The sequence below is a fragment of the Macaca nemestrina genome, chromosome 13, assembly GCF_043159975.1.
Source record: "Macaca nemestrina isolate mMacNem1 chromosome 13, mMacNem.hap1, whole genome shotgun sequence".
NCBI classification, from domain to species: Eukaryota; Metazoa; Chordata; class Mammalia; order Primates; family Cercopithecidae; genus Macaca; species Macaca nemestrina.
In genome coordinates this window covers 40318425-40334345 of record NC_092137.1, presented here as the reverse complement: position 1 = coordinate 40334345, position 15921 = coordinate 40318425, and the positions used below count along the sequence as shown (strand labels likewise).

The 15921-nt window shown below is 38.4% G+C and overlaps 1 protein-coding gene and 1 long non-coding RNA gene across 25 annotated transcripts in view; one reads left to right on the top strand and one right to left on the bottom strand.

The window, feature by feature from the left end:
- Nucleotides 1-15921, top strand: part of LOC105464900 (solute carrier family 8 member A1) — a 391740-nt gene that overhangs the window by 249315 nt on the left and 126504 nt on the right. The window contains exon 1 of one of the 24 annotated variants that reach the window (XM_071076615.1): nt 10286-14137. The exons of 22 other annotated variants lie outside the window; for them this stretch is intronic. The gene's annotated coding sequence lies outside the window, so the exon portion shown is untranslated. Of the gene's footprint in view, nt 1-10285; nt 14138-14203; nt 14223-15921 lie in introns of those variants that run through there. One more of the 24 variants, XM_071076616.1, reaches the window with a different exon arrangement.
- Nucleotides 8940-14052, bottom strand: LOC105464898 (uncharacterized). The gene is made up of 3 exons (XR_977130.2): nt 13963-14052; nt 11274-11364; nt 8940-9066 (listed from the first exon to the last, which is right to left on the bottom strand). It is a non-coding gene; the product is annotated as an uncharacterized lncRNA (long non-coding RNA).

Genomic DNA, 15921 nt, shown 5'->3' with positions numbered 1-15921 from the left:
ATTCATTGTGGCACAGTGAAGAGAAGATGACTTAAAGACTTTCACCAAGAAGCAACACATTCCTCTCTCATTTACATTTCATTAGCCAAAGCAAGTCATGGCCACATAATAACTTCAAGAGAAAGGTGAAGTGTATCTTCCCCTGCACTCATAAACGCCCTCTAAGCCTCAGTTTTCTTACCTGCAAAATTATACAGTACTGCTCTCCTCTGGGTGTTGCAATAATTAATGGTCATTAATGCAATGTGTGCTCTATCTATGTTGAATTACAGCTAGCACTGAGTTGCTATTATATGTTATGTACCGTGCTAACAATGCACTGTATTATTTTTGTATTCACAACAACTCTACAAGCTGGCCATTATTATTGCCATTCTGCAGGTGAAGCTGAGGCTTGGAAAGGTTATGTGATTTCCTCAAGAATCAACCAGCAAATAGTGGAGCCATGACTTAAGTCATCCTCATCCACTGACTCCTCAGTCTATGCTTTTGACTCTGCTCTGTAGGTTTTTCAAACTTTAAGTCATTCACTGAAGGACTGTTTACATGATGAAACCACTTTAGAGTGGGCATGGCCATGTCATGAAGTTATTTCAATGCTAAAATATTTTACCTTCTTGGGAATTACAGGAGGGCCATTTGCTAAGGACAGCATTACTGCACTGATTCTTGGGTACCTCTGTGGCCACTTCATCCTGTGTTCCCACGTTTCTCCCTAAACTTAGTAAGTGGTTGAAAGAGGTGGGAGGAGAGCTAAATATGATCAAAATTTTAGCAAGTCTCTCATATAATATCTGTATCATTTGTTTAGGGCAAGCTGGCCTAGAATTGCTATTTTGGACTCCGTGCCCACCAGTTCCAACCATATATGCATTACTAGAGCAAGAGCTCCATGAACAACCTGTCTGTCACATTCCGTCATGAATCAAGAACAGTTCCTAGTGCAATTAGGGACTCAAGAAATGTTTCTTGAATGAATAAATGCATACTCTTATGTTTTGTTTTTATAAAAATACAGAGTTAGTGTTTCTGTATCATGGCTTCAAGATGATTTACAAACCAATAGATCAAATATACTAGAAATGTTAGAATTTTGCTCATTTGATGTTTAAGTTAGGTATTGCTGGATTTTCCAGTGATCAAAGACTATATTTACCAGCTGACCTTATTCAATCCACCACTGGGTTTAGTTATGATAAAGCCTCATAAAAATCTATACTAACCTCTCACCTGGAGAAGAATGGCAAGCATTGGTTTAAAGAGACAAACTACTTACTCATTGTTTCTTGCTGTAAACCAAAAGCTATCATAAATATTGGCAATATAATAGTGAAGAGAGGGCCAGGAGCGGTGGCTCATGCCTGTAATCCCAGCACTTTGGGAGCCTGAGGTGGGTGGATCACAAGATCAGGAGATCGAGACCATCCTGGAACATGGTAAAACCCCGTCCCTACTAAAAATACAAAAATTAGCTGGGTGTGGTGGTGCATGCCTGTAGTCCGAGCTACTAAGGTGGCTGAGACAGGGGAATTGCTCGAACCCAGGAGGCGGAGGTTACAGTGAGCGAGGATCACACCACTGCACTCCAGCCTGGCCACAGAGTGAGACTCTGTCTCAAAAAAAAAAAAAAAAAAAAAGTGAAGAGAGAAGACACATGTCCTGTCTTCAAGGAGCTTACAATTGAGGAGCAAATATTACACAGGTACTACAAAAAAGGAAGACAAAATTGTAAATTTTGGTAAGAATAGTAGAAAAGTAATCTTCTCTTACCCCAAATCCTTCCCATCATCATTTTCTCTTTCTCTTAAAAAGACATGAGAAGGAAAATGTCCACACTTACAGAAAAACACAGCGCAAACACTGGGAGTAGCAGTTATGTAGTACCCACTCACACATTTTTCTCTTTAAATAATTCATTCACACCTGTACACAAATAAAGGCATAGTATTTTGTCATACAGAGTAGCATGGGCTCTTTCTCCACTGAATGGCTGACATAGAGCTGCCTCATTTTTAGAATCTACCAGACTTCCCACCTGAAACTAACATGGGCTAAATCTCTGAAAGAAGGAATTCAAATCAGCCAAGCAAAACCTTGGGATTGAAGTCACCCAAAACAACCTAAAATTTTCATCACATGTTGTTTGAGATTTTCAACCTCAGTAGAACTCCAGCAAAATCCCAGTTGAGCAGTTTCTAATACATTCTGTTAGAGTGGTGCCCCTGCTTGGTACAAAAGTGAAACCTCTTTAGCCAAGAGGGAAAAATAACCAATAAATAGAATCTGAAAAGAGCTGAAAAAGTATTGCCTCTGCAAGCACAAGCTGTTAGTGTGTGTGCAGAATACCGATAGCCTGGGCTTCCCCGATTTCTTATGGAAGAGAATCCACAGGGACTTGTGGGTAAATTGATCTCCACACATCCAGCAAGCACGCCCCAGACTGGCCTTCCAGTTAGTGTGATAGAATGACCTGCCTTCCTACTACAGAAGATTCTCACAGTCAGGATTTTTCAAAACACAGCAAGTGCCATTTTGACCTGGCTCCATTGCTTCCATCATGCGTTTAACATATTTAGATTGTAAAGAAAAACTGTAGGAGTCCTTCCGTCTCTCTTCCTTCCTGTTCTTCACTAAACTGTATTCCCAGCTGTGGCTACACTGAGTAATTCTACCCCTTTTAATTTGTGGCTGGAGATAAGATGAAAAGTTTTTGAAAGAAACTTAGAATTCTACAAAGTTTACCATATACTCTTAGGTCAGACTATGAGGAAGGGAAAATTGCATGCCTCTCTGCAGATATGTAAAATAAGCCACGTTGTTTTAGAGATTGTGGTTACATGTAGGAAATATAAGTTTAAGAAAAAATCCACATACACATTTTCTTATCTTTGAAAGGAAAGGTCAATAATTCAGCAGACTATATCACAACTAGAGTTGAAAGACACCTATTTTTCTTTTTCATTTCCTCTTTTTCTTTACTGGAAGCTTGAATTCGTATTACCTCTCCTCCAGTGACTGTGGGTATAACTGACATTAATTTAAATATCTTTGAACTTATTTAGTCATCAGCTTTGGCAAGAAGGAAGACTTATAAAAGGAAGTTCACTTATTTTAGATGTTACTGTTAAAGCTTTTTTTCTGATCAGCCTAAGTCAATCAGAGTAGGTTGGAAGCATGGGACAAAAAGGTATTAGAAGTCGATTTGGTGAGGTTGGTCAAGAAGCTGTTGTTTATCTTCCATGTTGAGACCACACACCTGTCTTCTATGGGCTAAGGACCTCTGTGGCTGATCTGGATTTTCCATGAGCTCTGAACAGCCCTCCCTGGTTCCCTTTTGTGGTTTGTCCTTGAGGAATAGCTTGACAGAATTAAATGAACAGGTTGTGAGGATAATTCACATTTGTCTATAAAAAGGAATGAAAGAGAGAGAGAAAAGGAGGGTGGGGGGTGGTGGGAGAGAGAATCAAGCCTCTGTTCACTTTCTTGGACTAAGGAAATGAGTCACTGTTAATATGTAAATGAGTTAGGTTGCAATATATTTAAAGTGTTCAGGTATAAGTTGTTCACACTGTACTTCTAATCAGCCAATTGAGTTCACTATCAACTTTCTTAGGAATGAGACATAGAACACACACAGTTTTGGTCAGAAAGATGGTTGAAAAATATACTAAATGCCATCTAGTGAGAGGTGCCTGGGCAGCCAGCAGTAAACATGGAAGTATTGAGGGTCTTATGCAGAAACTAATAGAAGATACATGGCCAAGAGAAAATTAAAGCTTATTTACTTGGTATGCTAGCCCAAATTATTTGCCAAAGTTTGAGTAAAAAGACTATTGTTTTAAAAAATCAAAATAAACCTAAGGAAAATAAAGATTTGCTATATTGGCAATACTAAATCAACCTCCAAACCCTAAGAAAAGAGGATCCTGAGAAGAAAAGGTTCTCTTATGGGTGTAAAGATTGAGACGGGGTTAGCAGGGCTTGGTGGCACATGCTTGTAGTCCTAGCTGCTCGAGAGGCTGAGGCCAGAGGATTATTCGAGCCCAAGAGTTCAAGGTTGTGGTGAGCTTGGTTGCATCACTGTGCTCCAGCCTGGGCACAGAATGAGACCCTATTTTAAAAAATTAAAAAAGAAAAAAAGATTATGAAGAAAGTGAAGAAAGGAATGGGAAAGAGCTCTGACAATGGGATATAAAGAAATGGGATTAAAAGATATTACCTTTTCAAATAAGGCAATATCTAGAGGGTAGGACTTTTACTGTTAAGTGGATCTCTGTGTTGGACAGGTATGGAAGGGGCTGTTGAAAACAGTGAAGACCCAAATGTTTAGGTCTTTCAGCAGCCACCTATTTCTAATAGAAGGCTTCTTGTACCTCCATCCTTGGAAGTACTCCAGCTCAGAACATCAGCTAGGAATATCACAGACAGCATTTCTCTCATTAGTTGAAAAGATTGCTTCTATTACCTCTAGGGTCTGTTTCAACTCTGAGCCATCCAGAAATCCAAGTTAGAGACTGCCTGTGGACTTTCTCCAAAGTAATAATAGTAATACCTCACACCTGTCTCATTGGCTTAGCATCTCTGAGGTCTCTGTAATACATCTCACAATTTTTCATAATTAATCTATAGAACTGTGCCAAACTCGAAAGAAACTGGGTAACAAAAGTATTTTCATTTTTTTTTTCTTTCTAGTTCAATTACAACCATTGAGGGATATCATCAGGAAGATTGGTTTTTTATTGTTGTTTGTTTGTTTGTTTGTTTGTTTGAGATGGAGTCTCACTCTGTTGCCCAGGCTGGAGTGCAGTGGCACAATCTCAGCTCACTGCAACCTCTGTCTCCCAGGTTCAAGTGACGCTCTTGTGTCATCCTTTCATGTAGCTAGAATTACAGGTGCCTGCCACCATGCCCGGCTAATTTTTGTATTTGTAGTAGAGACGGGGTTTCACCATGTCGGCCAGGCTGGTCTGAAACTCCTGGCCTCAAGTGATCCACTGTCTTCAGCCTCCCAAAATGCTGGGATTGCAGGTGTGAGCAACTGCGCCTGGCCAGGAAGACTGATTTTGTACCGACAAGATCAAAGCCTTTACACTTTAGCCAAGTCCAGAACCCCAAGCAGGGTTTTGGGTGGAGAGGGAGGAAGAAATGACAGGTAGGAGCCTTGATGCAGGAGATCGTATTTCAAGTTTTAGGACCAATCTGAGAAGGAAATACGAATGTCAATTATTTTCTTTCATTTTGACGTCTGAAGGTAAGTGGCTTCCCACACGTTGGAAAGTACTTTATTCTTGCTCTTGGCATGCCAGCACTCACAGACAGTGGCTAGAACCCATCCCAGAGACATACTCACTTAATGAAGGAACAAATTGCTGAGAACTACATCCGACCTTGGAGTTGTCAGTCTGTAGGCAGTCAAGGAAGCCAAGGGTTGTAATTTGAACAAAATGTCACAGTTTAGAGATTTTTCTGTGATGATAAATCACAGGCCCATGCAGGGGATAATAACACAACATGTTTGACAGCTTTTCTTACAATTGTTTGGCATTCTGTTTGCCTAATTATTGTCAGCATCACCCACGCTGGTATATTGTTGAAGGGAACTGTAGTGCCTGTCAGAGCAGGCACCTGCCATTCTCCTTTCCTCCTCACTCTACTCCTGTCGTTGTGATTACAGTTTGGGCATTATCCATCTTTGCTGCAGGAAATGCTTTATTAATCTTGCAGTCCTGTGTCCATGTGGAGATGTGGTTCTGCCATCCAACCAGATAGGAAGACAGAGCAGAAAAAGTTACTGGAGAATTTCATGAAGGTCAAATTAAGAAAAAGGACAATTTAGTTCAGTTAGGTCCTTTGCACACTGAGGGACATGCAGAGAAATCACTTGCTTTATGGGTTTGGATTGGGAAATTATCTATTTATGTAATCACACTGCTTTGAAAGGGAAGGGAATTAATTGCTTTAATTAACTCCAGTAAAGACTAGATTGTCACAGGGGGAGTGTTGATATAATGTGCTTTGAGTGATCTGATATGCTCTTGGAAATAGTGGCTGGAAATAGTAGCTATCTCTGCAATCATTTTCCTTTCTCTGGGACCTCACTGATGATGTTCCTGCCATAAACTAGGCTGCCTAGAAGGTCAAAAAGAGAAGGAAAGTTCAAAAAAAACAAAAGGCGGTAAACAGCTCATTTCCATAATTACCATTGATTTTTTCAGGAGTTTCATTATCATGTCTTCGGTTTCCTCTGATTTGGGCCCATCTAATTTTCCACCAGTAGCTGATTGCAAGTGAATGGGACATGGGAAGTATGCTTGTGTGTTGGGAAGACACTAGAGTACACTGGTGAGCTAAGATCTTTATATTTATTTTATATCTTTATTTTTTCCAATGAGCTAAGATCTGAAAATGATTTTCATCATGCATTTAGCTAAAGCCCAATTAAAAAGATAGTAGTAGACTCTATATTTAGATTCAGGCTGAGAATTTTGACAATATATAATAAATACATACACAGATACGTATATTTGTTATGATGATTCATTTTAATTTTATTTACTTGATGGGCTCAATCTTTTAATTTGTCAGATGAGACTGCAGAGACTTTTGAGGCTGAGTTGCTGATGGGCTCACCTACTGTTCTAAAGGGAAGCAACATTCTCCCCTCTCAAGTTTCAGAAAAGGGAAGGCAGCCAGAGAGTGATGCAAAAGGCTGTCCCAGGTGGCAGATTAGAGAGATGTACTCCGCATCCCCAACCCTGTGGATGCAGGAAGTACCCTTGGCCTCAGGCATCCTGTAGGCCTAAAGTGAGTTCTGGGGAAAGCCCAGCTCAAAACCTGATGATAGGCCTGCTCTAAATACTTTTTTTTTTTCCTGCCCTCCATTGCTTGGCTTAGCATTAGGAAAGGTCGAGTGATTTAAAAAACAGCAACAAAATAAAGCTAATAAGCATTATTTATGGAGCAATAATGTGTCCAATAGGGAGTGAATAATTTAAGACAGAGGAAACGGAACATTAAATGCATCCAGTAGAACACTTTAGACGTAAAGATAGAATCACTCCCATCATGCACCCTTTGAAAAGAGGACTGTCATTTACATTTTCCTTCTGGCATTTTTTGTCATGTAAATGCATATACATGTATATGTATGCATCGTAATTATCATACATTCTTGAATTCATGAAAGTATATCTTGGTCAGTGAGCCTTGCTCTTAAAACACATTAGAGTAACCCCATTAGAACCCAGGCAGCCATCTCAAAAAGGAATTTTATATTCCACACCTCTCCTACCCTCTTCCACAGAGTGTGTGATGTGTCCTTAAGAGTGTGTTGACGTCATTCAGTTAGGAGTGGGAAGGACCAATATCACCGGATGTTCATTTTGGGAGTCAAGTAAAAATGCAGTGTGTCTTATGGTTTTAGAAATTTCTTGCAAGAATACGCAGATATTGCCAGGTCACAGTCTCATTGTCGTTACCCATCCTGTGGCTTCGGTTAGATTTTTGAGTTCCCATATAGCACTAGAAACAGTCCCAGGGCCTGTCAGCATTGCTCTTCTAGTTTGCAGACTGACACCCCTGTACCATGGCCCTAAATTCAGTTCTGATACACATTTGGACACAAGGATGGTGCCAGAGAGCACCAAATGCAGTCCTTCCTTCCATCTTTTTAGTGGAAGTTTCTTGGGCTCAGGGTAATCACATTTCCTTGACTAATTGATGTGACAAGTATAGCATTTTGCTTACTTTTCTGCCACAAGGCTTGCCTTATAGATATGTTTAAAGGATACCATGATAGTCTACTCTTAACATAGTTTGTCAACTAAGGCAGAGGAGGTACCCTCAAACTCTTCTCATTATTCTCTTCATTCTCTTCATTCTCTTCATTCTGCACGTATTTTCCACAACAAAATTATGAGATGCTAAAGCTGGAGGCCTTCACTGTACAAACAAGAAAAGGTGAAGTAACAGAACCAGTCTCATAATTGCAAAAGAACCTGAAGCACTGAGGTTTCCTGACACTCAGTCCAGAACACTTTCCCCCTACTCCACATCGGCCTCTTTTTAACAGTGGAGATCTTCTCTGTACAAAATAGTTTAGAAGAAATGCTGTACATTCTCCCTTTGAATGTACGTGATGAGAGATAGTCCAATAGCTGGGTGGCATTGTGAGCTTCTAGGACCTCCCAGAAGCTGAGGATCTGTATCCCTGCCATGGGCTGCATCTCCAGCTGGTTTTCTGCCCACTCACAGCCTGCAAGTGTGCAGATGGTGAGGATATCATCATTTCCACCATGGGGGGTGGGGGAGAGTAGGGGGAGAAAAGACACTGTTTCATTTAAGTTTATTTCGAATTCCTTGTTGTTTGTCATGTTAACATTCTCTCACATTTGCAGACATTAACCAACAACTAGGAGGAAAAAATTCTTGTTGTAAGCACAGATATAGAGAAATGGCATCTAAGAAAAGGTCTGTCATTTATGGAGAGGAAGTGAAGCAGAAAGGAATAAAAAGCAGAGAATGAAGAGAGTCAAGGAAAAAATAGAGAAATAAATTAGGAACAGGCGAGATAGAAGGAATGGAAGAGTCAATGACAGGGCTAAATCCTATACTGTTTTTATAATTGAATAGTGCCTTGCACATCAGCCCAGTGTTTACTCTTTGATATAACTGCCTGCTCATCAACATATGCAAAATTACAGTTGCTCAGTATGAACACTCAAAGATGTTAATATTGCCGTAATGAGCCTGTCAATCTTGTGAAAATGAACAGTAACCAATATGCTGGCAGAAGTTAATCTCCAGAGAGTTTGGTGGATCTGATCACTTACCAGTTGTTCAGATCAACTAGACAGCATTAGAGTGGCATTACCTTGGAGTGTGTATGTTGTAGGTTAAAACAATATTATGGAGGAAAATTTGAAATAATGAAAAAGGAATTTTTAAACCATTTCTATTTGAAAATGATATTTTCAACAGTTCAAGAGCATAACTCTTTACTGCATTTAGCTTCATGTTTTCTGATGACCTTTCTGAAGAAGCTGTCTGATGCAGGATCTAAATAGCCTGGGGAAAAAAAAAAGGTATGATTTACAACTTAAGAGCATTTTGATAGAAAAAGGGTATGTTATTTATTCAATATGCCAGCTCTGAAACTGAGTTTTGCATGCCGTCTTACAAAGTGTGGCATTCATTTTGGTCCTTAATAATGTAAGGAAATTACTTAAGACCCCAATCTCATTTCTATTTTTAATTTATCAATGACTTAGCCATTGGAATTAGCTTTCATTTTCTTTTTTATTAATTTTTTTTTGACACATTGTAAACATTTCTGGAGTATGTGTAATGTTTTGATACATGCATAAAATGTGTAATCAGGGTAATTAGAATATCCATCATCTCAAACATTTACCATTTCTTTGTGTTGGGAACATTAAAAAGTTTTCTTCTAGCTATTTTGAAATATAAAATCAGTTATTATTAACTGTAGTCACTCTATTGTCCTGTCAAACACTAGAATTTATTCTTTCTAGCTAACTGTATTCTTGTACCATAAACCGTTTCTTTATCCCCCCTCCTGCTATCCTTCCTAGCCCTTTTTTTTTTTTTTTTTTTTTTTTTTGGAGATGGAGTCTTGCTCTGTTGCCCAGGCTGGAGTGCAATGGCATGATCTCCACTCACTGCAACCTCTGAACCTCTGCCTCCCGGGTTCAAGTGATTCTCCTGCCTCAGCCTCCCAAGTAGCTGGGATTATAGGCACCAGCCACCATGCCTGGCTACTTTTTGTATTTTTTAGTAGAGACAGGGTTTCACCATGGTCAGGCTGGCCTCGAACTCCTGACTTCAGGTGATCCGCCCACCTCGGCCTCCCAAAGTGCTGGGATTACAGGCATGAGCCACCACACCAGGCCCTCTAGCCTCTTTTAAGTACCATTCTACTCTCTACCTCTATGAAATCCACTTTTTTATCTCCCACATGTGAGTGAGAACACATAATATTTGTCTTTCTGTGCCTTGTTTATTTCAAATTAACATATGTCCTCCAGTTCCATCCATGTTGCTGCAAATGACAGGATTTTATTTTTTATGGCTGGACAGTATTCCAATATATACACAAAATGTGTGTATGTATATTCCATATATACACACATTTTGATTCAAATAGATATGTTGAGCCAAATTTATATATGTATATGTACATATATATACACACACACATATATACGTGTATATATACACGTATATATGTGTGTGTGTATATATATATATAAAACGTTTTCTTTACCCATTCATTCATTGATAGATTTTCTTTAACGTATGGCTACGGATGCTAACATTCACCTTCTGATTAAATTGAAACTCTCCAATAAAAGAAGAGCTGGTTTGCATCTTATTTTATCCCCCTTCTAAGCAAGCAACTTATATGATGACAGGTCTGAAGAGAAACATTTAAAACTGCACTATCTTGGCCGGGCGTGATTGCTCACACCTGTCGTCCCAGCACTTTGGGAGGCCGAGGCAGGTGGATTACTTGAGGTCAGGAGTTTGAGACCATCCTGGCCAACACGGTGAAACCCTGTCTCTACTAAAGGTACAAAAAATTAGTTGGGCATGGTGGCGGGCGCCTGTAATCCCAGTTACTTGGGAGACTGAGGCAGCAGAATCACTTGAACTCAGTAGGCAGAGGTTGCAGTGAGCTGAGATCACTACACTGCACTCCAGCCTGGATGATAGAGCAAGACTCCATCTCAGTCAATCAAAATACAAAAGTACTATCTAAACAAAAAAAATTGTAAACATATTTGCAAATTTAGAAAGAGCTGCTTTATATCTTGATTTTGTCAAACTTCAACTCTGTAAAAGAATAAACCAATGAAGTCCAACATCTGAACCCAGCTTCACTTCAGTAACCTATAAATTCTCTCTATATGAATAAATTCATACAACCACATTATAGAAAATTTGGAGATGAAAATTAAAAGAAAAAAAAATTCATAGTTTGCTCAACAATTCAACAGATTTGTAATCATATTGCATATATGGTTATATAAAAACAAACTTTCACTAAGCTTTATAATAACATATTTTGCTATTACACACTCTAAACATTTTGGGGAGCTGAGACTACTTGTATCTACACTGAATTTATTCATAATACCCGACGTGTATTGAATGAATGAAATTATTGAAGGTGAAATAATTGCATTTGTATATACGGTTGGATTAGATAAACTTCTAAAAGAATAGAGAGATGAAAGTCACATGAGGCTTACTGTGCATGCATTTACTTATTAAATGGCGGCCTCCGTCAGGCTGAGATTCAGCTGTTCATCCTCTCCCCCAGCTTCCAGTCACTGCCCTTGCCTGGGAAGCACAAAACAAACAAGCTGAATGTCTGAATGAAAAGATCCCCTATAAGACTACCTTGCACAGCTTATCAAAATGCAAGGATTAAAGTATTATTAAGAAAAGAATCATGAGACAATGCACAGGCCTTATAAGCTTTATTTACAGGTAATTTACTAAGATGTGAGCCTTGATCTACCAGGTTTTTCTCCCAGGGTCACAGATGGCCCTCTTTGGAAGAACGACTCTTCCATTCTTGTTATTTCTCCCTCTCTGCCTGCCCCCTTTTCCTGCTCTTCTGAGATGAAGCATGCCACACAACAATGAAGAGATTTTCCACATTAGCAGTATTGCCAGCCAGCCACTTCTCTTTGTGTAAGTCTGTTTACACAGTCTCCTTGGCAACGTAACGTAGAAGTTGATTTTTCTTTTTTATATCTCTGACTAGCAGGTTTGGTTTTCCCCTTTGTCTGAAGCTTATCTACCTCACACACTGAATTATTTCTATTGAGTTTTATTTTATTAATTCAAAAAAGAGAATCATTTTCACACCTTAGTATTTTAGCAATATCCTCTGCAGAAATCCAATATTTTCAGGGACTCTTAAAAAATGCTTTAAAGTAATTACTGAATAAAACATTTCTTCTTGATTAGAACTTGCTACTATTTAACTCTCCCGAGTTCTATAGACTGTATATATACTCCAACCTGATGCCTTCATTTGATAGCTGGAGGGAGTTCGGGGCCAACCAAAAAGCCAGAGTAATCATCAAATTCTGACCCTCCTTAGTTTTGTGATCCAAGCATTGGAACTACAGAACAGTTACAGGCACGTTTTTGCATATACATACACGATTTCAGCTATATTGTGCTAAAGCACACTGGAGAAACATCCCATTTTCCAAAACCCCAAATTCTAAACCAGTGGAACACAAGGCACATTTATCATAACTCATGGGTAAATGTGGGTTATAGAGAGACTCGTACCCTTGGCTAGGGGAAAGTTTCTTTAGTAGCAGATCACTACAATATGACCAAATAATGTTCCATAAGTACATCTATTGAAAAGATTAAAATTAACTAGAAGACTCACTCTTCACAGAGATAGGCATCAGAATTATAAACACACAAGGCTCTTGACACCCCCCACGCTTGCAGTTTCCTGTCATGATATGAGAGCATGTGTATGTTGAAAATTTATTCAGATCATTTCTGTTGTAAAGTGCCAGCTAATGATCACGAATTTTAATAATACTGGAATTAAGTTGGATAATCTATTGTTTGCCAAGGTCTCAGATTGTTTTCTCCAGTTAGTACTTGTAATCTCTTCATAATGCATATATTATTCCCAACTTGTAGATGATAAACTGAAATTCAAACATGTTAAGTAATTTGTCTATTGTCCAGAGCAAGAATTTTAACTCAGCTTAATTCCAAAATCCTATTCTCTTTACCCTGTATTGAATTTCTTTCCCCCAAATTATAAAATAATATTTCCAGACAACTTTTATTCTGCTAACATGTTGTGTTTATTTGTCATCACAATGTCCCTTTAACAGTTTAAGCTAAGGAATGGTTTTGTAGCTTGTTAAGTCAGGTTACAGAACAATGGCTTGGTTAGAATTACTTTAAAATATCTCACACATACATACACCTGGAAGGTTTTGAGTAAAGACCTGGACCGATAGATTAGGATGTTTACTTTTTAATATAACGTCAATATCTTTCTTTGAAACAAGTACTACTACTTATCAAAATATATATTTTGTTCTATTAAAATCTCCAAATTGCACATCATTTAGTCATTACATTGAAGTCTTCACCCTTCCTGTTTTAAGTAAGATCTAGGTAGGGATAATACAGAGTAGAGACACATTTTGAGCCAAGTAAAAAATTAGAGCTTGTCAATACTCTTAGTATTTAAGTGATTCCCTGGCAATTTTTACTACCTGCAACATGAGAAATACATTTCACTTATTCAATTTGATGGTAATAGTCACACTGACTTTAAGTACAATTTACGAAAAACAAAGCCAAGATTCTAAAAGCTTGAATATTTTTAGAGGAATCATCTAGAATAGTGCTTCTAAATATGGTGTGAATTGGGAGAAAAGAAACACCTCCTCTCCCTTGACACCTTGTTGGAGACTGTGGCATAGGCCTCTCCACCCATTTAAGCACTTAGGGTTATGAAAATAATACAGAAAGTGGAAAATTATGCAAATGAAAGTACAGAGACTAAATTTTGAAAAATGCTGATGTAATGGGACACATTGCTTTGGTCTATCCTTTTTTTAAAAGTAAAAATACCTAAAAGTTTTGCAACCACTCTTCTCTTTATTTCAAAAGGTTTTGAGAGTATATACCTCAAAAATGGATAGGCATTTCTAGATCAAAACCCTATTTTTTACTTGATAGACATCATAACAGAGACATTTTTAATCAGTTAATTTCAGCTCTGCATACGTATACATATGCAGTTGATATAACATCAAACTTTTTTTGTTCTATTTAACATTTCGACATCGTAGTGCAGATCTTAGCTTAATTCATGAACTTGATGAACTTCAAAAGTTATTGAGTTCTTTCCAAAAGAAGTAAAATTTGACTACTTACATTTGACTGCTTATAACATCATGAAGAAAATTGGAAGGAGCCATAATTCCATCTCCAGAGCAATGGAATTTTGTGAAAGTTGGTTTCCCCGTTGTTTGTTTCCTAGACGATATTGTAGCAAGACACAAAGGGCCCAGGGACAATTGGCAAGCTGATCACATCTGAAACTCGGCAAGTCATCCTGTTCTCAATGAATGTCCCTAGAAATAAAAATTATTCTGCCCCTGGTGATGTGGAATCATATTAAAAGACATCACCAGGTGAAGACTTTTTGTTCGTTCTGAAATTGTTTATGATCATAAGGTTACTTCACTATGCATAGATAAATAATACAACTCCTTCCAGCCAGAAATGAACCTAAATCCCAAAAGATCAGAATTAGATCTTGGCTATCAATAGCCAGTAGTCCCACCTTCAGTCTTTCTCCTGGCTATCATCATCTTAATTTGGATACACATGACAGTCTATTTATGCCCATGCCATAGATTACGGAAAGGGGAATTGAATATAGGTTGTCAAACCTAGAAAAAATGACATATTTTATTACCTGCCCAAACAAAACCTCAGTAGATACCTTAGTTCATTCAGACTTCCATAACAAAGAACCATAGACTAGGTGGCTTATAACAACAGAAATGTATTTCCCACAGTTCCAGAGCCTAGAATCTCCAAGGTCAAGGCTCTGGCAGAGTCGGTGTCTGGTGAAGTACGATTTCCTGATTCATAGACAGCCATCTTTTCGCTGTGCCTTCCGGTGGTGTGCTGGTAGGGCAAGGGAGCTCTCCAGGGCCTCTTTTATAAGGGCACTAATCTCACGCTTCAGAGTGACCCAATCACCTCCCAAAGGTCCCCACCTTCTCATCCCATCACCCTGGGAGTTAGGATTTCAACACATGAGTTTGGAGTTGGGGAAACATAAACATTCAGCCATTAGCAATAGGGAAGCTTTAAAATCAATTTCAAATAACTGTAGAAAACTGACCCCTTTAGTTGGTATTTTATTTTTAATCCATAGTTAAGAACATTCAGGCCTCTTAACATATCTTAATGTCATCAAAAATGTAGAAATTTGTATTTATTCCATGGTGTGCAGTTTTTTAAAAATCCATCAACAATTTTTGGTGTAATAGAGAACACACCTTAAATAAATCGAGCAATCTGTTTTAAGAGACTCAGAATCACTACCTAACATCACATTTGAGTTCAGGGAACACACACTTACAAAATATTGCTCTGCCACTTTATTGAGCATTGAGTATCGCTGACATAAGTTTTTTGCCTCCAACTCTATTTCAGGTAATAGTGAACATAGCATTGAATGTGGAGTACTGTTCTACAATTAATTACCTGCAAGGCCTATCAGAAAGTCACTTAACTTCTGTGCATATTGGGTTTCTCCTGGGTCTCACCTTTGAAATGAGGGCTGCCAGAGATAATCCCTAAGTCCCTTTCCTCTTGTTATTTATGCATTTTTATTAGAATTCTATGTATACATATGCAGTTACTTTTAATGTAGTAACAAAACATTTAAAATGGAGTTATAAACTGCAGTGATTAAAATGTTTATTATTTGAACAAAGGCCAATACAGCTAATGTGACACGTGACTTATATGCCCTGAGCCTTTTTTCCTCATTTTTGTAGCAGCATCTGGAGCTCTAGCATAAGGAAGAATGTATTTAAATAATAACATTAGTAAAATTCATGCCTCAGATCTCTCTCTACACACATACAACACACACACACACACACACACACACGCACACACACACAGTTGCTGTTTTCTAAAGTTGCTTTGCTAAGGCTTCTTCCATATTCTGAGATTAAGCCTTCTCAGACTTGTGGCAAGTGAAATAAAACAAGATATTTCTGGATTTGGCTTAACCTAGAACCTGGCTGTTCAGGACCATGGTAGAACTAAGAAAAGCTGAGCACCTTGCCTGTACCCATGACAGCTCTC